Consider the following 25,168-nt stretch of genomic DNA (forward strand, 5'->3'; position numbering starts at 1 on the left):
ACCCTGCACATCCCCTTCCACTTACAGCACTGAGAAAAAGTTGCTGAACGTCATGGCTAATTACTAGATAGAGACAGAAGACTTTGCATCGTTATGCAAACCAGGACACACTCATATCTGCATTGAAATACATCATAAAGCATTGAAAGACTGCATTACTTTCTTGGGCTTATTTATTAACTTTATTAGTAATTTCAGACTAGTAAAGATACTGTGACAACGCTCGCAAAAAACACAAACAAAGGGGGAAATATTCCTAAGACATACATCAGTTAGGACAATAAAATTGGGATCTGCACTAAATTAGTAAATAAACACATGCTGAGGTCATTCAAAACAAAAAGCTAAACAGAACAATATTCGTCCCATACCTAGCAGTAGAGGGAACACATGCCTTACAATAAACAAGGGCTCACACTGAAACCCCTCAAGTTATCATAAAACCAAATCATTTGAATCTGCTCCAACACAGCAGAAAAATACCACCGAGCTATTCCGAGCAGAGCTCAGCACTATTGCACTGTTCATTTCAGATCAAATAGGAGAAAATAATCACCTTTCCTGTGTACTGTACGTTTGAGTTCCTGTGTGTATCATCGTCACATTTAGAGTGGAAAAAGGACCCCAAAATACAATGTCATTTGTGAGAATATCACCTAATGGTGTAAAATATGATGTGCCCTCCTCATCTGAAGTAAATGAGATTCCTCTGAATTGCTTCAAATGTTACCCGCTTCTTTAAGCCGAAGGGCATAAAGTGCAATTACTTCAGTATCTAGTATCTACCACAAGATCTTGCCAACCTGCAATCTGCAAATGAAAGTGTTTTACTGATGTTTAACTGAGCAAACTCTGCAAACCCCTTCCAAAACATTTGCGAACATTACTGGGGGAAAAAAAATCTAACTTTAAAGTAAAGCAATACGGGCTATTAAATTATTTGCTTAAACGTAAACGCTTGTGATGTTTCTATTTAGAATAATGTTTTCATAGATTTACTTTTTCCTTCATTAGGATGGTATTTTGAACCATGCCTTGCTTATGTAGCATATGCCCGTAGGTATCACTGTAGAGACTATTCCCTTGAAATGTAAGCGACCAAATTCAGCAGTCCTTTTTAGAGTTTATGGAGCATGCTAGTTTACGCCTTAAATCAAGCACTCTTTGACAGATTTCCTTATTTCACTGAATGCCAACAGAGAGCTGAACTTTTTCAGGTCATGCTGTTGAATATCAACCAGTAAATATTTTCTCTGTTCATAAATCAGTATTAGAGAGGAACATTCTAACTACACTGGTCACTCAGAGGAAGCTGAAGCTGTTTTGGGGGTTTACAGCAAAAGCAGTGATCCTGGCTCAAAGGGTGTCCCTTCACTTGAATAAAGCTTTATTGAGCCCCTGGTGTACAGCGACGTGCCTCGACAATCGGCTAAATGCCCTGGCCAATCAGAGTGACACGTGACCCCCTAATCCCTCTTTGTGAGAAGGGTAAGAGCATGTTGTCACTGTTGGTTTTGTGAATTGGCATCCACAATCCCCAATGATTTGTTAGGAAGGACAGGTCTGAGAAGGGTAAGAGAAACAAAGCACCGCCAAAGAGAAAGAGAGAGAGAGAGAGAGAGAGAGAGAGAGAGAGAGAGAGAGAGAGAGAGAGAGAGAGAGAGAGAGAGAGAGAGAGAGAGAGAGTGTGTGTGTGTGACTGATATTACAGAGCTTGGCTGAGAGAGTCCTCTGTGTGTAATCGTGTGTCCACATGCGAACGCTCACCTTCCCTCTGAGCAGATTAACCTAACTCTAAATCCCAAGAGAGCAACAGGCGAGCGACACAAAGAACATCTTCATTGATGGTGGGGGTGGGAAGGAGTACAGTAAAGCTGTGAGAGTATGTCCATTACTCCTTGCCAAAGGACAACTTCACGTCTACTCTTTCACAACAGAAAGTCAAGAACATTCTGAGTAATGCAAAATACACTGGGGCCTCGAATCAACCAAACAAATCCCACTTTGCTGAAATCTAACTAAGCTGATATTATTGATAAATGCAGAGACATTAGCCTTGCACTGAGCTTTGCTTGTATTTCAAGTAGTCCAACAGCCCAGAGGTGGTAGCAACTCTAAAAGCCTCTGGATGGGGCTGTACTTTTCCAGAATGTCCTCACAATCACTGCCTCTGCTCAATTACTTTTTACAAAATAATACAGAAACCATATAATTAGGCAGTTCAATAACTGTGACTAATTTGAAGAAATAATAGCATTGAGTAAATAGTTAATTTATATTTCACATCATGATACGAATTTATAGTATTAAAAGTATTATTATATTTATCTTAGCTATACAAGTGCATACAATTTGCATAATACACACTCAGTATTAGCTAGATATACACACACTGTTGTCCTAAGGTATCAGAAATGAAGGCACTATTTAATATATGAAACGTGCCTTACTCTATTTGTGTAAATATCTATGAGGGATTCCAAATTATATTATATCCAAAATATAAATGTAATTTTAATTTCAATTTCTCAAAAAGCAATGACAATTACCACAGGTCCCACTCTTTATATCAAGCTCAAATTAGCCTGGTCAAAGGACAAGCTTCAAGAAAACGGTCTGAAAAAAATCAGGGAGTTCACAGAACATCTCTTCTGTACTAAAAGCTATCAAGAGTGATATTTTATATATAATATATTTATTCAATGAATATAGAGCCCTGACTTTACAGCCACTATATATGCTATACATATAGCTTAATAGGTAGGTACTTATATTTCTGATGGGTAGAAACGGCAAACCTACTAGTATCTTCCTTAACCCCAAAGAAAACAGACAAGCTTCAGTTTGTCAGAATGGTCATCACTAGGCTATCAATTCTCCACAATTTAGCTCCATTGCTTGACTGACTATAATTACACATGGATATTGTAGAGCTGGATATTGTATTAGACTGTGAGACTATGTCATACAAATACAGTAGGAAAGCTGAATCATTTGATCTGGCAGTAATGTCAGTTAACAGGTGTGAATGTGACTTTATATCGTTAAAAATAGTAAGTTAAGACAACTAACACGCATCTTGATAATATGCCAGTAAAACATGATCATGTTGAGTTGCATTAATTCAGAATGCATTGGAAAACTTTGTCGAAATGTAAAATGTGTCAAGCCTAACTTTTGACAAGTTCAATTCAATCTACAAAATGAGCCGCTCATATAAAGAATGCTATACTTCATTATTAACAGTCCATACTTTCCTAATTTGTGGGACCCGCAGAAATTGTGAATATATATATATATATTTAAACTAATAGGCCTATACGAATATTTCAGAGGAATTCTTGTAAAATGCTACATAATATGTCATAACGCTTCAATATAAGACGCTGCCAGTAGCTCAAGCACTCTATTGTGCGCCTGTGGATACGGTGCTGCAATATTGTGGGAAAGAAACACTGCAAGGTCAAAGCAACACTTATAATACAACAAAACCACGAGACAAACCTTGACTCTCGTAATTATTTTGCTGCTTGTAGCCTATCTAATTAAAAGACACAGTTGTCATATGCTTTGAGATAAGATGTTCATTGTCACATTTTATCAATAGGTGCAGATAAGTTTTTGGGGAGGTAACGCGCTTCAAAATAGCGCTCAAGTTTCCCGGTGATGTCAAACTGACACCAAAGATTATAAATAAAGATGCCTCGCTGCTTCCATCGAGATACAACGTGTCCTCTGGATATGACAAAGATTTGATAGATGCAGGAGCACGTTACTCACTTTATTATGCATGAAATCTGTCCGGTAAGTGCGAGATACCACAGGCAGTCTCCGGTTGTGTCGTCCGGCCGAATGACAGAGCGTGAAGGAAGCGGTTGGATGCCCGGGATGGACTTCGCAAAGACGCACTTAAATCCAGCACCGGCAGCAACGCAACTCAAAAAAGAACGGCACTCTAAAATGATATCAAAAACTAGCCGCTCTCTCGTCTGACAGTGTCTTTGAGGACAGTGAGGATGGTTGCTTGGTCTCCAGTGATGTGTCGGCGAAAGGAAGGGACGGTTGAAGCCGTGGACGTCTGTAGCTGATGATGTTGTGAGGGCTGTTTCTCTTCGCTCCCACAATCCTGGCCGAGTCTCTCCCTCACCCTCTCCCAGCGCGGAGAAATATTAGGTTTTACTCCTAAAAGGGGGCGGGCTCACATTTCTCAAGTACTTTGATGAGGGAGGCTTAGCACTAATGCATTATTATCTCAAACCTGATAAAGTGGACGGACAATTAAGCACTGTGAAAGGACTGTCAGAGAGTATGATTATAGCGGCTATGTGCTTTAACTGAATAACCTTGGAGGGTGTGCTTTTAACTTGTGCAGCTGGCCCACCTAATGAAATTCAAGTGACCAAACTGTTGTGGTTGTTGTCCTTGTAATTGATTATATTAACATTACACACTGACATTAACTAAGCGTTAAATATATAGGCCCAGTTGACTTTAATCTTGTTTTTGATCGGATTCAGCATAGCCTATAGACTAAACAGGCACAATAATAATAATAATAATAATAATAATAATAATAATAATAATAATAATAATAAATTGTTTCAATTTTGGCACAGGACAATTTCTAAAAACATTAAGATATTTGCATAAGTAAATGTTTCTGTGAAAAAATGTAATGTTCTTAATCTACAGTTGTTCTGCATCTGTCAATCATTCTCCAGGCTCCAGTTATCTCCCAAGATAAGGCCTGACACAGACAGTAAGCATGAGCAAATTAGCAAGGGTTATCCCCCAACCAAATGATTTCAAAACATCCACTCAATTAGTGTGAAGATAACAATTAGAACAGCATGTATGCCACTTCAGATAAGACAAAGGAGCCAAAACTATTTGTGAGATGGACCTCAGATAGGTTTGGTAATACCAGGGTTCTATTAAATTCACATTATGCATCTCAGCCTCAAGTTTCTTGAATAGTTGTTTAAAAAATAGTCATCTTAATTTCCCCTAGTAAGAAACGTTTGGCCTTTGTGTCAAAAGTCTACCTGGCTGTAAAATAGCTTAGCATTATTTGAACCCTTTATCTGCTGGACAGGCCTGTCACCTCAGTACTGTACAAGGCAAGTCCGAGAAAAAAAAGGAACATGAAATCAGTTAATAAATAAATGAAGCTGACTAATCTGCTTGACGGGCCTGTAACTGAAACCTTCGGTGTCCGATAACTCAGGACACCACCTTCACGTCACGTGACCCTTTAATCTTTAATTGAATTTCCTCTAGCTGAACCCTAGAACAATCGATAGGCTAGAGTCCATTAGACATAGGAGGCCCATCATACAACATGACAGTTATCAAGGGTAGGCCATGGACCTCAGCATGCTGAAACATTAAATGACCCCCAAACATGACACAGGTCACATAGTAACTTCAACATAACACATAACTTTGTAGTTGAATGACATGGGATGGATGAGTCTTAGTACTATGATGACTTGTGGAGCTTGACTCGCGTGGTGCTGCCGAGTATCTTTATTGTGATGTGTGTTATTGGTTGCTATGGAGTGACAAACTGTACAGTTTATTATGGGTTGCTATGGAGTGACAGACTGTACAGTTTATTATGGTTTGCTATGGAGTGACAGACTGTACAGTTAATTATGGGTTACTATGGAGTAACAAACTGTACAGTTTATTATGGGTTGCTATGGAGTGACAGACTGTACAGTTTATTATGGTTTGCTATGGAGTGACAGACTGTACAGTTAATTATGGGTTACTATGGAGTAACAAACTGTACAGTTTATTATGGGTTGCTATGGAGTGACAGACTGTACAGTTTATTATGGTTTGCTATGGAGTGACAGACTGTACAGTTAATTATGGGTTACTATGGAGTGACAGACTGTACAGTTTATTACGGTTTGCTATGGAGTGACAGACTGTACAGTTTATTATGGGTTGCTATGGAGTGACAAACTTTGTAGTTTATTATGGGTTGCTATGGAGTGACAGACTGTACAGTTTATTATGGGTTGCTATGGAGTGACAAACTTTGTAGTTTATTATGGGTTGCTATGGAGTGACAGACTGTACAGTTTATTATGGGTTGCTATGGAGTGACAGACTGTACAGTTTAAAGGAGCTTGCATCCACCACTTTCCAGACGTCAGCCTCAGTGCCCTCTCTGTGGTGTGTGTGCGTGTGTGTGTGTGTGTGTGTGTGTGTGTGTGTGTGTGTGTGTGTGTGTGTGTGCGTGTGTGTGTGATTCATCAGAAATGTCCTGGTGGGTGTCTGTGTTTTGAGGTCGTCTTCGGTCGGTTGGCACCTGGAGTGATCAGAGTAAGGCAATCAGACTGGGAGAATGCTGGATAAACCAGTCACTTATACAAGAGTGTGTGAGAGACACAAATACAATATTGAAAGTATGAAAATGATTGGGATAGGTGTCCTGAAGTGGCCAGGATCTAGATGGAGGAGTCTATGGTAAAGGGACTTATTACATCTACACACTGAAATGACTGAACTTACTTGATGGTGTTGCAAATTAGATGGAATGAGGGGTTTCCCCATCTGGTGGCTTATACAGTCACTGTGGCTGCACAGTCTATAACCCAATGGTTTTTGGACAATATGAAAATAGTTCTAAAATAGTAACCAATAAGCACTGTCAGTGCTACGCATCATGGGCAGACACATTGTGATGTGCTATTAGGTATGTAACATTATCATATAATTTACATTGGATAACTTTAGAGAGGGATTTAGTTACTGTCCACAATACAGAGTGGAGTGTGATTGATCGGGTCAGCATATCTGAATAAGTCGGTTTTGTCTTGTGGGTATACAGTTACCGACAAAATGTTATTCTCCTCGTAGTCTTTGCCTCAATTGTCTTGTAAATAGATTGACTTAGTATCCAAAACTGGTCTGACACATTAATATGGCACGCTGATAGCAACCCCACATCCCCTTTAATCTAGCTTTTTTTGTTTAAAATAAGCTTTATTTAAGTTTTCCACATATTAGAATCATAATAGTCTACTTCATATACTGTAAATACAATTCAGCTTCACATCAAAACATAGGTTCATTATTACATGGTTTACAGATGGAATAGTGCCCATGGAAGTTTTTGGAGTCCAGCTTTCTTCTTCTTTTTAGTTCCGTTTTGATTTGTTTAAAAATAGTGTTCAAGGGACAAAAAGTTGTTTTATAGTCATAAGATATCTTGTCTTCCAAATTGAATTGTTCACGATGCATATTATTTATCTTACCACCCACTGGAATGTTGAATGTTGTCCGTTAATCAGCTAACCATATTTGAGTAAATCTAATTCCTAGAGTGATGGGACATGTCATCTAATTTCAGAAGGGTCAGGGAGCATAATATACAGCCTTCCTTTACTTTTAACATGGCCTGAGATTTGGCTAGTTTAGTGTTAAGAGTGTATATTTTTCCCATGAAACTACATTTAGCCCACCCTTGTAGCCCACTGTCCCCTCCTGACACACTTTTATTGGGGCTTCCCTCCCCCTGTCTCTCCCTGTTATGAGAGATCCCGACCTGAACATGTTTAGCACTTTAGGGGAATTGACAGCCACTTCAAAGTTTCATGAATAAAACGTACTGTTTGCCAGAATGATTATACAATTTGAAATATGTCACCATGCATACACAGACGGTAAGCTTTTGGGCAAATGCAATTTCATGAGGTTTGGCATGCATTGTGCATAGAGGAGAAGAGGAATATGGCGACTGGATGTGAGTCAAACACACAAGTGCGGTTACTGATATTGATCTTGCTCAGATTGTTTCTTAAGCCTTCCCTGGCAGTGACTTCATAACATGTGTCACACACATAATTGGGCTGCCTAAATATATGTGTGTGTGTGTGTGTTTGTGTGTGTGTGTATGTGTGTGTGTGTGTGTGTGTGTGTGTGTGTGTGTGTGTGTGTGTGTGTGTGTGTGTGTGTGTGTGTGTGTGTGTATGTATGTTACTGGAAGAAGTAAAGGAACCAGTCTGCCTTTCATAAGAGTGAGATAAACACCAACACATTTCCAACAGGAACAGCCCAGGCTGTGTGTAATCTGTTGTCGATCACGCTCACGTGAAAACACAATCTGCCTGTCACAGTTGATAATGTTGTGAAGCACTCAGTCCCACTCCAGAGAATTAGCTAGCGCTGCAGTGACATATTTGAAGTGGTGCTGCTCTGTCTGAACAGGCTTCCAGTTTTTAGTGTGTGACAGTTTCTTTCTGTCTCATATTGGAGAGAGACAGTTGTTGTTTTGACATTGGCTGATTTTACATGATGAGACGACCAAACGCCTCAGAGGAAGTGTGTAGAGACCTACAGGCCAACTTCACACAGGATCCACAGGGCTAGAGATCGTGTGAGTGTTTGTTGTGTGTGTCATCACCAATCTCTAGAACAGTCTACCATTTGTCCTGGCTTTTGATCTCTTGGAAGATACACCTTCACAATACTCACTACACAGTCCACAGGAGAATAGTCAGAGACAAAGATATAGCACCTTTCCATTCCCCTCTCTACTGCACTATTTGTCTAAGTGATCCAAAGCATTACATTACATATAATTTTGTCTGCCTTAATAATAAAGCCCATAATGAAACTCTGAAGGCAATATCATTAGTAATTACAGCTGTAGAAGGATACCACTGTTCAGTATAATTAGAAGATCAAGGGTGAGGAAATACATTTTTTAATTAACCGATGCCATACGTCCTTATGTTTGAAACCATAGATACAAGCGAGACAATTCTGTTTAAAATCTCAATATCTTTCTGTACACAATCAAATTAGTTTAGAAGATTCTCAGGTTGAGATTCTGAAAATATGGCGAGACCAAGTGTAGTTACTTGTGGTGAATTATGGAAAAGTTGTGTAGAGGTCACTGTATATACAGTGTATACATTGAACGGTCAGAAAAGGTAAAAGGATAACTCCTGTATCAGAAAAATATGTTTGTGTTTTTTCCCTCTCTACAGTAAGTGAGAAATGGTTCAGTACTACTAATGATCTAGTACGGCCTAGTAATGTTCTAGTCACCCTCTCTGGCCTGAGCCACTGAATTCACCCATAAAAGCAGTGTATTACCGGTACCCCTGTATATAGCCTCGTTATTGTTATTTTATTGTTGCTCTTTTATTTTTTACTTTATTTTATTTAGTAAATATTTTTCTTAACTCTTATTTTTCTTTAAAACTGCATGGTTGGTTAAGGGCTTGTAAGTAAGCATTTCACTGTAAGGTCTACACCTGTTGTATTCGGCGCGTGTGACAAATACACTTTGATTTGATTTGATTTGTTAGTCGGAGACACATGGTGATTATACTGTACTGTGTAACCCCCAGACTTACAGGCCAATACAGGGATCAACGAACAGTGCTATCGTTCTTTTACAGTCCGATCCCCTCACTATTCCCCTCACTAGCAGTGGCTCAAGAGCCATGGAAAATGTTCCCTCCATACAATGCAGAGAGCCAGTCTTTTCACAACTCATTGTGGCAGTATGTTATTTTATTTTCCCCATAAAGTCCTAAAGAGCTTTAATTTCGCTAGAGGCGCTTTTCTGGGCAAGGCCTGTCTAATTACATTTTTTGTAGGCCCAAAACTACAATGCCAAGACGTAATGCATATGCAGTGGTAACATGTTCACAATTGTTCTTCTCAATACTAAATGCTTTTTCGAGGTCTAATTCATTTGATATAAGCTACTGACTATAATAACTTGACTGGAAGTATTCCCACACCTTTTGCTTGGTGACTGCATGGTGAAGTAGTGGTGAAATCGTTATAGAGCTTTGCCAAGTGAGAGACAATTCTGGTAATTTGCATGTTGTGTTGTTCAAACAGCGTCCGAACGCTACACCTTTGATCCATTATGGATGAGGCACAAGCAGTACCAACCTGGACTCAGGGGTAGACGTAACATACTAAATTTAAATCCGGGATACTCCAATTAGTATGATATGTTAAGTTTCATGGGGTATGTATTAATTTGTGGAATCCATCATCCATTTTGTGTGATATGTTACGAATTACAATTCTTATGATATGTTACAAATGTTAATTCGTACAATATGTTACGAATTGCAATTCATACAATATGGGACAAATTTGCCGAACGTATGATATGTTAAGAATTCCAATTTGTTGTGGCTAACATTTGCTAGGTCGCTAGGTGGCTGACACTAACTTTAGCTAGGTGGCTAACGTTAGCTAGGCTAGGGGTTAGGGTTAGGGGTTAAGGTTAGAGTTAGGGGATGGGTTGGCTAACATGCAAAGTAGTTGCAAAGTAGTAAGTTATTGCAAAGTTGCTAATTAGCTACAATGCTAAAGTTGTCCGTGATAAGATTCGAACACGCAACCTTTGGGTTTCTAGACGTTCGCGTTATACACCCACCCATCCACCCCAACCAACTACACTTTTTTTGTTGTTGCCTTAAGTAACCTACTGTCTTATGTAACCATACCAAACGTAACATATCATATTAATTTTAGTTTCCCAGATTTACATTTACTATGTTACGTCTAGTCTATGAGACCAGGCTGGCAGTACGACAAGCTCTCCCTTTGTTCTGCCTGACACTCCTGTTACCCCACAGGAAAAAGCCCATGGTCGTGTAACTGTGTTCGCTGGCTGACTACTGCTATTGGTACTGAATCAGGAGGCCACCATTAGGGACGTGTTGGGTCTTCACTTTGAGATAACCACCACCTACCCTGCTCTGTAAATCAATACTGTCTACTGCTGAACATATGCCATATGAGACTTGGCTGGTGATTATATAGATACATAGATTGATTATTCAAATAATGATAAGATAATCATGTGAGATTCCCAGGGTTTGATGTTGAAAGCGCAAAGTATTGTTGTACCCTCCATTGTTGTGACCTCTGCCGTTTTATGGACTCTTAACCAACCGTGCTATTTTGTGTGTTTTCTCGCATTGTTATTAACTTATTTTGTACATAATGTTGCTGCTACCGTCTCTTATGACCGAAAATAACTTCTGGACATCAGAACAGCGATTACTCACCTTGAACTGGACAAATATTTTTTCTTTTATGAGTTGGACGAGAGGGTTTTGCTCCAGACACCCGACAGGGCCCTCATCCCCATCATTCGCAGTAGAAAGAATAGGAGATCGGGGTGCTTGGTAAGGAGCCGGCGACGAGTGGCTAATCTGCCTTTGCCATCGATAATATTGGCCAACATACAATCGCTTGATAATAAAATGGACGAACTACAGGCACGAATATCCTACCAACGGGACATTAAAAACTGTAATATCTTATATTTCACCGAGTCGTGGCTGAACGATGACATGAATAACATACAGCTGGCGAGTTATACACTGTATCGACAGGATAGAACAGCAGCCTCTGGTAAGACAAGGGGTGGCGGTCTATGTATATTTGTAAACAACAGCTGGTGCATGATATCTAAGGAAGTCTTGAGGTTTTGCTCGCCTGAGGTAGAGTATCTCATGATAAGCTGTAGACCACACTATCTACCAAGAGAGTTTTCATCTATATTCTTCGTAGCTGTCTATTTACCACCACAAACCAATGCTGCCACTAAGACCGCACTCAATGAACTGTATACGGCCAAAAGCAAACAGGAAAATGCTTATCCAGAAGCGGCGCTCATAGTAGCCGGGGACTTTAATGCAGGGAAACTTAAATCCGTTTTACCTAATTTCTACCACCATGTTAAATGTGCAACCAGAGGGAAAAAAACTCTAGACCACCTTTACACCACACACAGAGACCCGTACAAAGCTCTCCCTCAACCTCCATTTGGAAAATCCGACCATAATTCTATCCTCCTGATTCCTGTTTACAAGCAAAAACTAAAGCAGGAAGCACCAGTGACTCGGTCAATAAAAAAGTGGTCAGATGAAGCAGATGCTAAGCTATAGAACTGTTTTGCTAGCACAGACTGGAATATGTTCCGGGATTCTTCCAATGGCATTGAGGACTACACCACATCAGTCACTGGCTTCATCAATAAGTGCATCGATGACGTCGTCCCCACAGTGACTGTACGTACAAACCCCAACCAGAAGCCATGGATTAAAGGCAACATCCGCACTGAGCTAAAGGGTAGAGCTGCCGCTTTCAAGGAGCAGGACTCTAACCCTGAAGCTTATAAGAAATCCCACTATGCCCTCCGACGAACCATCAAACAGGCAAAGCGTCAATACAGGACTAAGATCGAATTGTACTAAACCGGCTCCGACGCTCGTCAGATGTGGCAGGACTTGCAAACTAGGGCTTGCAAACTATTACAGACTACAAAGGGAAGCACAGCCGCGAGCTGCCCAGTGACACGAGCCTACCAGACGAGCTAAATTACTTCTATGCTCGCTTCGAGGCAAGTAACACTGAAACATGCATGAGAGCATCAGCTGTTCCGGATGACTGTGTGATCATGCTCTCCGTAGCTGATGTGAGTAAGACCTTTAAACAGGTCAACATTCACAAGGCCGCAGGGCCAGACGGATTACCAGGACGTGTACTCCGAGCATACGCTGACCAACTGGCAAGTGTCTTCACTGACATTTTCAACCTCTCCCTGTCTGAGTCTGTAATACCAACATGTTTCAAGCAGACCACCATAATCCCTGTGCCCAAGAACACTAAGGCAACCTGCCTAAATGACTACCGACCCGTAGCACTCACCTCTGTAGCCATGAAGTGCTTTGAAAGGCTGGTCATGGCTCACATCAACACCATTATCCCAGAAACCCTAGACCCACTCCAATTTGCATATCGCCCCAACAGATCCACAGATGTTGCAATCTCTATTGCTATTAATGCTATTAATTGACTACAGCTCAGCTTTCAACACCATATTGCCCTCAAAGCTCATTACTAAGCTAACGACCCTGGGACTAAACACCTCCCTCTGCAACTGAATCCTGGACTTCCTGACGGGCCACACCAGGTGGTAAGAGTAGGTAATAACACATCCGCGACGCTGATCCTCAACACAGGGGCCCCTCAGGGGTGCGTGCTCAGTCCCCTCCAGTACTCCCTGTTCACTCATGACTGCATGGCCAGGCACGACTCCAACACCATCATTAAGTTTGCCGATGACACAACAGTGGTAGGTCTGATCACCGACAACGGCGAGACGTGTGGTGCCAGGACAACAACCTCTCCCTCAACGTGATCAAGACAAAGGAGATGATTGTGGACTACAGGAAAAAGAAGAGGACCGAGCACACCCCCATTCTCATCGACAGGGCTGTAGTGGAGCAGGTTGAGAGCTTCAAGTTCCTTGGTGTCCACATCACCAACAAACTAACATGGTCCAAGCACACCAAAACAGTCGTGAAGAGGGCACGACAAAACCTATTCCCTCTAAGGAGACTGAAAATACTTTGCAAGGGTTCTCAGATCCTCAAAAGGTTCTACAGCTGCACCATCGAGAGCATCCTTACTGGTTGCATCACTGCCTGGTATGGCAACTGCTCGGCCTCCGACCGCAAGGCACTACAGAGGTTAGTGCGTACGGCCCAGTACATCACTGGGGCCAAGCTTCCTGCCATCCAGGACCTCTATACCAGGCGGTGTCAAAGGAGGGCCCTAAAAATTGTCAAAGACTCCAGCCACCCTAGTCATAGACTGTTCTCTCTGCTACCACACAGCAAGCGGTACCAGAGCGCCAAGTCTAGGTCCAAGAGGTTTCTAAACAGCTTCTACCCCCAAGCCATAAGACTCCTGAACATCTAATCAAATGGCTACCCAGACTATTTGCATTGCTCCCCCCCTCCCCTCTTTTATGCTGCTGCTACTCTCTGTTTATTATCTATGCATAGTCACTTTAATAACTCTACCTACATGTACATATTACCCCAATTACCTTGACTAACCGGTGTCCCCGCACATTGACTCGGTACCGGTACCCCCTGTATATATCATCGCTATTCTTATTTTTACTGCTGCTCTTTAATTATTTGTTACTTTTATTTCAGAGTTGTTATGCAATTATGAGTGCTGCTTATAGGGGAGCTGTAGAGCCTTTTCAAAGCTTATTCAACTGGTTTAGCAAAACGAGCTGTGAGTGGCATTGGCCAGCTATCTAACAATAAACCACAAATAATATTACCCCAAACAGTTCACACAATGTTTCCTTGTTAATGAAAGGTATGCATGTCATTGCTACATTTTTGTTTCAGTGGATTGTAAAATATTACGAATACATTTCTTTGTAGATGATAATTCAAATAGCATCACACAGCCTCATTAAACGTGCTGAATATTTCAACAACACATGCATAGTTTTAATATTCACAACAAATTCAATTTGCTATAGCCACCTTCATGTCCAATGTTTTAGGCTGCTAAAATTACAAATGCTGTCAGGGACAGTCGTCACTGCTTCCTAAACTCCACTTTTCTTCTCTGCGGAGAACGCATGATTGACGTGGTTTCACTCTACATTTCAGTATTTCACTCAAAGTTCCCTTTGTCTCCAGATTGCTTCACGTGAGAAAAAAGAAGTGCCTCTCCCTCGCTAAGGATTTTTCCTTTAATTGAATGGCTGAAAAGTAATTCACTCCTAACTGCTCAGAAACTGGCACAGTTATTTCATTGTTTCAGCCCTCCTTTCTAAAGGAGCCTGGAAAGTGGGGATGCCAATGTGAAATGTTTCTGTCTCCAGTCGAGTGGTGCCAACCAGTGTTTCCTGAGGCTGAGCAGAAGCTATGCCTGACTGATGTTGTGTGTTACCCCGTGGCAGTGGAAAGATCACACACGTGATCTGACATTTCAGCAGTCATAGTTATAATGTGAATATTGAAATGATCAAGGTAGAACTCCCTGCGGGTACTTAGCCTATCCACAGCGGGTACTTGAGAAGACTAATGAAACCATAGGCTTACTGGTAAAATGCACATGAGGGGGTACTTCAGGGGTACTCCGGGCAGAGCAAAATTCAGTTGGTGATACAGTAACAGAAAAAGGTAAGGGAACCACTGCGGTAGAGCATTGCCATTGTTAACATACTGTCAATTCTACTGCCGTTAGGTAAATCACATTTAAGTATTTGACTTAAAGTTACAGAACTTTGATATCATCATTTGTAGGTTTAGCTGTAATTATACAGCAAATACAAGAAGTCTATCCAGTCTGAATGCTCTCTACCAGCTTCTGAATTCATTCTAGAACTTCCTTGTGATATATTTGGTGCCAAAGTATGCACGCAATTAGGCATTCTGCACACACACACACACACACACACACACACACACACACACACACACACACACACACACACACACACACACACACACACACGCACACACACACACACGCACACACGCACACACATACAGGGCAGATGAACAAGGGTGTAACAGAAGAGGCTGATGGGATAGGGGGTGTACTGGTTATTGAGTGTACAGGTTAGTGAGTGTACAGGTTAACGGGTGTAAAGGTTAGGGGGGTGTAGAGTTCAGTGGGTGTACAGGTTAGGGGGTGTACAGCTCAGGGGGTGTGCATGTTAGGGGGTGTACAGGTTAGGGGGTGTACAGTTCAGTGGGTATACAGGTTAGGGGGTGTACAGTTCAGTCGGTGTACAGGTTAGGGGGTGTGCAGGTCAGTGGGTGTACAGTTTAGTGGTTGTACAGGTTAGTGGGTGTGCAGGTTATGGGGTGTACAGGTTAGGGGGTGTACAGGATAGGGGGTGTGCAGGTTAGGGGGTGTGCAGGTTAGGGGGTGTACAGGTTAGGGGGTGTACAGGATAGGGGGTGTGCAGGTTAGGGGGGGTGCAGTTTAGGGGGTGTACAGGTTAGGGGGTGTACAGGTTAGGGGGTGTACAGGTTAGGGGGTGTGCAGGTCAGGGGGTGTACAGGTTAGGGGGTGTGCAGGATAGGGGGTGTGCAGGATAGGGGGTGTGCAGGTTAGGTGGTGTACAGGTTAGGGGGTGTACAGGTCAGTGGGTGTACAGGATAGGGGGTGTGCAGGTTAAGGGGTGTAGCCCGGGCCCATGGACTTCTCAACAGTGTGCCATGGCTGATCTAGGGTTAGTCCATATGCCAGGCTTTGGGCCTTTCGGAGACCTGCGTGGCTTGTAAACCACCAGGTTAAGGTGACACAGCTGCTCGTTCGTCAGTGAGGTTGGAGTCTAAAGTGAGGGTATGAGATCCGGGGATGGAAGAACAGAGCTGATCACTGTTTCTTATTCCCATGACAACCATTACACAGCACAAGTCCTTACAGTGGCTGTGACCTCCAGCTATTCTCCTGACTACTTAACATCCCTCTAAACACTACTCTCAACACTACTAAACACCACTCAGTAGAACTATGCATTACACGTCTCCCACACCATACAGCAGGGATCATCATCTAGATTCAGCTGTGGTCAGGGGGCCGGAACATAATTTCAAATAATTTGTAGACTGCAAATTTACCGCAATATAAATTTACCGCAGATATAATGTGTGACTAAAACATGGTCATTTTAAACCTTGCTTACATTTGTATACGATAACGTGCCTCTCTATTATGCGTGGGAATACTTTGGATCAGATTTCCAAACTTAAAATAACTTGGAGCTGATTTGCTGGTGTTTGTGAAGTCATTTATGGCCAACAATGAACATTTATTAAAAGAATTGGCTCAGAAAACATGTGGGGGGTGAAATAAAACTGACAGTTGGGGAACCTTGCCATACAGCAACTGCTTTTGATAACATCTAGCTGTGAAGCAAAGCCAATGGACGTTGATGTGTGTTAATGTGAAACGCAGACCTGACATGATACTGTAGGCCCAGCGACCCCCGGCGAAGGAAGACACACGTCGGAGCGCAGTGTGGCAGACACGAGGCGGCATCTAAACCTCTCTTATTCAGACGCCATCAGATGAGAGGCAGGCCACTGAGATTAGCTGCAGATCAAAAGGCTCGCTGCTTCACTGCCTCACGAGCACCACTCATGTTTTGTAGATTTAGGCAGCCCTAGTGCACAGGCGCTCTAGCGGCAGAGAAACCAAGTGGTGTACTGTACAGGCACCGACACTGCTCAGGGCGGTAGACTCAGACTATAAAGGGATTTCTCCTAAACTGCGGACTGCGGCTGGAACGTGGAAATTTGAAATGTAATAATAAAGGAAATAGAAGAGAAAGGAAAACCCTGTTACTGCAAGAAATTACAAAGGAACAAAGGTACTTGTCCTTTCAATGCCGTCGCGATGAAACTACTTCCATGTGTGTAATACATCTTGGTTCAGTGATCATTTGTTTTAAATGTGAAATGTATGGCTTTTGTAACGAAAGATCATGGCGTCTGGAGCAGCAATAGTCAGCATAACCACGACAACTACTGCAAAGCCATACGCCAAGAGCAATTAAAACACATCAGTAGCAATGGACGCCTATGTACCACTTTGCTTTCGCCACAATCTATTTCTCCGTAAGGCTTAGTGTAAATCCAAACGAACATATCAATTGCACCAAACTCATAACATTAACCGTATTATGTGCTCACAAGTGTAATCTCTGCAATCAAGGAAGCTAAATGTAGGTACAAACGCAGCCCTAAACATTCCTGGGGTTCTCTCTTTGCTGTAAATGTCAAGAGTGCTATCGACCCCACACTAAGCATAAGTTGTCGTTAACGTTATTAACTGATTGAAGGTCAATTTGGAGTGTATCAAGACTGTGAGCTTCCAGAAGGATGGGCACATACATAACAGGACAACAGTACAGGGTGATGGAAAAAACGACAGGATGGGGGTGGTGGTTGGAAGTTCAAAGGGAGGGAAAACAATGAGATTCCTCAACTCCATCAAAGCGCTGGACTGTTGGGGCAAAAAAGTTTGTAAGTGAAGAGAGGTTTTTACTGGGTCAACGTTTCTAAGGTCCCCTCTCTTCAGGGTTGATGTTAAGAGGAAGGAAGGTTATGGCTCACTTTGTTGGCCTGAACCTAACAAGGTGACACAAAGTTATACAGAATATCCCCAGACACCCAGGAATTCAAATGGTAAACCTAAAGCATCTTGAAGGGAGAAGTAGAAATGGTAAAGAGATACACATTTGTTCCATGGATTAATTTGCAGTAATTGTGTCTCAGTGTGTTGGTTGATATGGCATATCAAATAGTGTTATTATAAATGAATGCTACGTATAGTTTATTTGTTTTATAATAACATTTAAATTATTATTATTATGGTTTTTATTACATTGTTATAATAGCTATTGCTGCTACTTAATTGCCTGCTGATGGGCCATCAACAGTTGTATTCAAACTGGTTGCGTAGGTTACTAAAATTACTTCCTTGAATCAAATGTCTGAAGAAAAAGTTGAACAAAGCCTTTCAGCATCCATAAAAGTCAATCTCAACTTTTGTTTGGTTATGGAATTCTTTGTGGTTGTTTTAGGACGTTTGCCTGCTATTGAGTACATTTTTCTTCCCCTGCCTTCAGAGAGGTTGCTAGTTCAATATCAACTCCCTTCAGTTGGTGTAATATGACAAATTTCCTCTTTGTTTCACTGCTTAGCGTGTAATGTCTTATTTAAGTGTTGGCCTCTGTGTGATACAAATTGATATTGAAGTCTGCAGCAGCCACTTAGGTGGCTACCTTGCGGGGGTAAGCTATTTCTAAGGCAAACAGCATGTTGAAGCCATGCACTTCTCACTCACAGATGATTTCAGATTGCGCAACGAGGTGTTCTTAGCAATTAACCTTAGGAAGACCAATAACTCAAACTGACTGTGATGAATTCAAACAAAAAATACAACACAGTATTAAGTTCCTCTTTAGAGAGTCAAACCATTTGTCATGCCTTGGAGAAATAAAAAGTAGACATTTAAAACTCCAACATATGTAGCTACAGTAGATGAGCCTCGATGGGCCATTCACTGGGACAGAAGTGATTGGCAACAGCTGTTTGTGACTGCCTGATCTCCAACTTCAGCATAGCTCAACCGTTAAGCTTTTCCATCAACTTGGTTCTCTGTCACGCACCAACTTTAAGTACCTGAGGTAAAATAACCTACCGTCCATTCTCTGCGCATATAGGTTTGATTGCAGATCCAGATATATTTTTATTGTTCTGACACGACAAAGTTATTGTTTCACTTTTCAATATAGGTTACACAAGTCAATATAAATCATTTACTGACAAGAATGCCAATACTATATTACAAGAGAGTTAGCTGTTTAACAGATTTATGGCTGGTCATCATCTACTCTATGGCAAAAAGAGTGCCCCTGCCAGACCCAGATTTTTGTACTAGCAGAAAGTCACAGTACACCATGGAAAGTAGAAGGGGAAGCTCAGAGTGTGCTCTATAAACTCACCCCTGCCGTCTCTTGCTTCTCCAGGAAGTACCACCCTACAGCACCAGCTGAGGGACAGCTCAATCAAACAGTCACAGGTAAAGAAAAGAGATACAGTTAGAGATAAAAGTTAAATAAGAGTAAAAAGCACTGTAAAACTAAACAAAAAATGTCCTGCATGTATAAAAGCCAGACCAGCTGGCTTTGAATAGAAACCCCCGTTTCGGGTTGTGTTTTTCCCCTGATCTCTCTCCACACTGAACCCTAGACTTGTTCTCCCCAAACCCCAAACCCCCCACCCCATGTCCCCCTCCCCCCTCCACCCCGATCCACCTGCCCCAGTCACTCCTGAGTTTATTTAGCCAGCTGAGGGATCAGTGACACCCAGACCTTTGTCAGCGGTGACATATGTGCCCTGGATTATTGCCCCCGAAAGAATGTTACCGTCCACGAAGGAGAAAATAAAGAACATGTCCCTCTCCCAAATCCCCCCTCATCCCTCACTGTACATTAACGCCACCCTGCGTCCTGCTTTCATTTAAACTTGTGTGATGAAAAGACACCACTATTAGTACCAAGGACTAGTGGCCATCTCCAGAATCAAAACAAATACATATCCTGTCCCTCCTTTCTTTAGATATACTCTATATAGGGGCGATTTCCAGATAAAGTCCTGGACTAAATGACTATTTTATGCTGGACTAATGAAAACCGAATTTCTCAACCATGATGTAAAATATTCCAAGACTTGAACTAATCTGGATTTAAACTGTCTGATTTCCACAAAGAAAATGAGGGCTAATCCAGGTGTAGGTGTGGGTATACATTAAACCTAGAAGGAGGTGGGTTAACTTCAGATTAATGCAGTGTGTCAATGGCAATGGTGGTTTCCTGCTTTTCCAGAAAATGTACTGTAGTAAATCCAGAACTAAGAAATTGATGTAATTTGCATTTTTCTTGGATTTCTGTTGCAGAATCATACTGTAATGGGGTCATTAATTATTTACTACATTTTTTAATTTTATCTTTTGCATTGTTTGATTTTGATAGCCTACTCGAATCCGTGCTCATGCATATACACCTTGAGTATTTATGGTCCATCCCAGGCATTTGAAGCAACCTTGAGTCATAACCACCTGCACATAGTTAATATAATGACCAAGTGGGAAGGTGGTTTTCACGACATACGACTGGGAAAAATCCACTTGAACGTCCCTCGAACTGCAGTAATTACTAGTGGGAAACTCGTCTATCATCCCTGACCTCCGACTTCTCCCACATGCTGACCTTGGACATCACCTACTAAGGAAATGACCTTGATAACAGCATTTTCGGCAGTTAAATTCAACAATAAAACATGATTTATAAAAAGCAATCTATTCATATAATATTTTAACACTATAACTTTTTCGCCAGTATGTCAGCTGTACTTTTAATTTATGGTTGACGCAGCATGTTTGCCATTAGCCAATTGGCGTTTCTCAACGACTTCAGAGCATGTGAATGCATCCAACTCGTATTTACTCATTCACAACTGGAAATTACCACCTTTCTATTTCCCAGCATGAGTCAAGGAAATGTTTCCGGAATCCACCTTTTTAAATTAGGCCTTGTGAAGATGTCAGTGAGCCATCGTCATGTTGGACATTTTCCCTCCATTTCTCTCCACACAAAAGGACAGATATTTTGGTAGCCTTCAAACATTACTTGCTAAATTACCTATGGTATTGCTAGTCGACCAGTCGAAACATTGTGCTTCATATAGCGAGTGAACCCAAACGTCAGAGTCTGGGAATCATTATCATGTATGTGTAGCATTACTTTGGCCTCTATTCAATCAGATTGAACGTTAACCCGCGTTGGCAGACATCCGCATAGCGGATGTTTTGGCGTTGTTGGAGGTATAACTGCGGTGAGCTGACAAATAGGTGAGCGGCTGCTCTTGTGTGTCATAAACCACTCCCTATCCGTACCTCGTTAGAAGTTCAAAATGGCGACAGAAAGTCAAATCAAATCAAATGGTGTGTGTGTGTGTAAGGGTTGTATGTGTGGAGAGTCAGTGCAGATAGTCTCTAAGGTGCAGATAGTCTCTAAGGTGCAGATAGTCTCAAAGGTGTAATAGTCACAAGGTGCAGGTCTGTGCAGGGAGACAGCTGTTCAACAGTCTGATGGCCTGGTGGTAGAAGCTGTCTCGGAGCCTGTTAGAACCCAATGCTCCAATACCGCTTTCCGGATGGTAGCAGAGTGAACAGTCCGTGGCTCGGGTGACTGAAGTCCTTGATAACCTTCCAAGCCTTCCTCAAGCACCGCCTGTTGTAGATGTCTTGGAGGACAGGGAGCTCGCCCCCAGTGATGGGTTGGGCCGTCTGCACCACCCTCTGTAGAGCCATGCGGTTGAGGGCGGTGCAGTTACCTTACCAGGCAGTGATGCAACCGGTCAAGATGCTCTCAATGGTGCAGCTATAGAACTTGTTGAGGGTCTGGGGGCCCATGACACATTTCTTCACGGTGTCAGTGTGATTGGTCCATATCAGGTCCTCTGTGATGTGCACGCCGAGGAACTTGAAGCTTTTTACCCTCTCCACTGCAGCCGATTAGATGTCAATAGGGGCATGCTCCCCCCTGCTTCCTGTAGTCCACAATCATCTCCTTGGCTTGCTGACGTTGAGGGAGAGGCTGGCACCACTCTGTCAGGGATCTAACCTCTTCCCTGTAGGCTGACTCGTCGCCGTCAGTGATCAGGCTCACCACGTAGTGTCGTCGGAAAACGTAATAATTGTGTTCGAGTTGTGCATGGCCACGCAGTTGTGGGTGTACAGGGAGTACAGGAGGGGGCTGAGCACGCACCCCCAGGAGGTGTTGTTGCCTACCCTCACCACCTGTCAGGAAGTCCAGGATCCAGTTGCAGAGGGAGGTGTTCATAACCAGGGCCTTGAGCTTATTGACAAGTCTGGAGGGGACTATGGTGTTGAGAGCTGAGCTGTAGTCAATGAACAGCATTCTCACATAGGTATTCTTCTTGTCCAGGTGGGATAGGGCAGCATGCAGAGCAATGGCGATTGCATCGTCTTTCAATCTGTTGGGATGGTATGCAAATTGTTATGGGTCCAGGGTGTCAGGTAGGGTGGAGTTGATGTGGTCCTTGACCAGCATCTCAAAGCACTTCATGATGACAGAAGTGAGTGTTACAGGGTGAGAGTAATTTAGGCAGGTTACCTTTGTTTGCTTGGGTACAGGGAAAATGGTGGACATCTTGAAGCATATGGGGATCACAGACTGGGACAGGGAGGGAGAGGTTGAATATGTCCATAAATACTCCAGCCAACTGGTTTGCGCAAGTTCTTAGGACGCGGCTGGGGATACCATCTGGGCCGGCTGCTTTGAGAGAGTTCACACGATTTAAGGTCTTACTCAAGTCTGCTCACAGTCCTCTTCAGCAGCGAGGGCCCTCTTAGGATGGTCTGGGTTGATTGCCGCAATGCGAGCATAAAAGGTGTTGAGCTCGTCTAGGAGAAGTAGGCTAATGCATGATTTCATGTTAATTTGGATGGGTGGATTTATACCTTCTCAGTCTAATCGAGGTGTAGACAACAGAACATCATACATTCAAGTGTTTGAACTTGTAACGCAGCTGCATGCACTTCTAACGCGGTTGCATGGGATTTGTTGAATTATAAAGTTGGGTGGTTTCATTGCACCCAATGGCAGTGTCCACGATAAGCTAAAGCAAGGAGCTGCTTGTGTCTTTGTTTTGAGTAACGAGAATGTATTTGCCATTGTTATGTAAAGAGTGCAATAGTATTGCCATTCAAGTGTATTATAACAGTATTACAGTTTATTAAGAATTTACCTGTGTAGCCTAAAGGTGTGAATGGTTTATGCCAGGTGAGGGTAGGCCATTTGAGGATCCTCATTCAGGGACATATGCTTGTCTAGGTCACATGCTGTTACTACAGCTTTGCCTTATAGGCCTACTCAGATATGTGCCCTGAGTTTGAGGAGTTTAGCCTTAGTTCTCAGGTTGAGGTAATTATGCAGTTGGTAATTAAGTTGATTGTTTTTTAATCATCTTCATCACCTGTATGTTTTCTACAACCTACAGTGTCGGGAAATCTTCATCACCTGCAATGTTAAATAAATTCCTAATTGTTTTGCACCTGATCCTCTGACTCCAACTCAACTGTTGCTGCTGAACGCCAAATTAGGCTGCTGGATCCTTAACAGGACTTTTTTGACTTAATATAAGCTCTGTCAGGTGAACTGCCCCCTTCTGTATGGAAGGTCTTGAGTGAGAATGATTTTTTATGTTGAGTGTTACTGGTACACACAACTTCCTCCATGTTGTCCAATTCTTCTGTAGTGTTGACCTAGCAGCAGAACGTTCCCAAACAAATGTGAAATTCCCTTGGTGCTAAATATATTATTTATTAGATTGTGGTGACACATACTTCGATAAGATCTTCAATTTTAAGTAAGCCAGATGTTGTGGAATATTTATAATTGGAGCTCATTCATCCCTAGATGTATTTTTGCCATTTTGACAAACAAATTACAGTCTTGTTGTTTTAAAAAGAACCACAATATTCAGGAAATATAGGCTATTCATTTTATCGAGTTAAACTAATACCTGATCAAATCAACCAAAGCAGCAAGAGGAAAGTTGGAGCTTTTCTTTGGCAGCCTGCATCCTACTGTAGGTCATTTCCCCCTTCTTCCAAATGATATATTTCCCCTCTTGAATACTTTGAACAAACCAAATTGGCCTTAGTATCAACTAAATAACATATCGACAGTAAGTCCTTTCACATTAGAAGAGTTCAGAAGAGGAACTTATTTTTATCTGGGTATTTTCCAGTCACAGAAAAATTCAATATCAAAATCTAATAATATTGAATTATACTTCTACATTAGTATTTTATACATTCCCTGAAATCAATCAATGCTCTGAAGTACAGATGGATGATATTATATGAGGGGTGATATGTTGGAAATATGAGTGTAATATGGATTACAGAAAGTCGAACAGAAAAGGAGGATATTGTTAATATAGATTGGGGTAAAACACCGGGACCCCTTCATGTTTGGGGAATCAAGCATTTCTCTTCGTGCAAACATGTTAGTATTGATCCTGCTCTATTGTCTACATGATTCTGGGCACTGGAAATCGACTAATCTGTTTGTTTTTTAAACGAGGGGATCTCTTCGTCGCCAAGGATATCTTTACACTAATGTATGACAGGGTCCATAGAACAATAACAATTCGGGAGTTGAATCATTGCAGGAATGAAACAGGATGATATACACATTTTCCCTATAGCTTCTCAGTGTTCAACAGGATATAATTGTGTCTCTCTTCATATAAGGTCTGCAAAGCAAAGAAAGACCCCATTCTTTTCTTCTGTTGAAGAGTACCAAACGCACACATGCAGGCACGCACGCAAATACTTACTGGACTCTTGCCGTCTTGGTTTTGGCTGGGGCTCCCCCCAGTGTGAAGGGGCCAGGCTTTGGAGGCCTGGTCCTGGGCTCTCTCTCTCCCTGTCTCTCTCCCAAAAGGAGTCTGCTCCAACAAGGGGAGACTGAGCCCCAGAGCCTGGCTGTCTGTCTGTCAGTTGGTCTGGGCAGGGTAGAGGAGGAGGAGGAAGAGGGTTTGGCTCTCAATTGCAGTGTCGCCTGGTACAGTGCTTGAACATAGGAGCTGGTAGGGCTACCAGGGAACATGCTGTCCCTCTCAAACCAAGACCTGGCTGGCCTGTCTGGAGACTCTGCCTGTCTACACCATGGCCCTGGGTGTGAGAATGGGTTTTCTTTGAGTATTTTAGTGTTTGTGTAAGAGTGCATGTG

The 25,168-nt window shown here is 42.1% G+C and overlaps 1 protein-coding gene across 5 annotated transcripts in view; it reads right to left on the reverse strand.

Moving 5' to 3' along the window:
- The window catches only part of LOC121584492 (myocyte-specific enhancer factor 2C), a 103,963-nt gene extending 84,375 nt beyond the window's left edge, over positions 1–19,588 (reverse strand). For 3 of the 5 annotated variants that reach the window (XM_041900389.2, XM_041900387.2, XM_041900385.2), the window contains exon 1: positions 3,781–4,369. The gene's annotated coding sequence lies outside the window, so the exon portion shown is untranslated. Of the gene's footprint in view, positions 1–3,780; positions 4,370–19,345 lie in introns of those variants that run through there. The other 2 variants (XM_041900386.2, XM_041900388.2) reach the window with 2 other exon arrangements.
- Between the last annotated feature and the right edge of the window lie 5,580 nt (positions 19,589–25,168).

The sequence above is a fragment of the Coregonus clupeaformis genome, chromosome 16 (genome assembly GCF_020615455.1).
Source record: "Coregonus clupeaformis isolate EN_2021a chromosome 16, ASM2061545v1, whole genome shotgun sequence".
Lineage (NCBI taxonomy): Eukaryota > Metazoa > Chordata > Actinopteri > Salmoniformes > Salmonidae > Coregonus > Coregonus clupeaformis.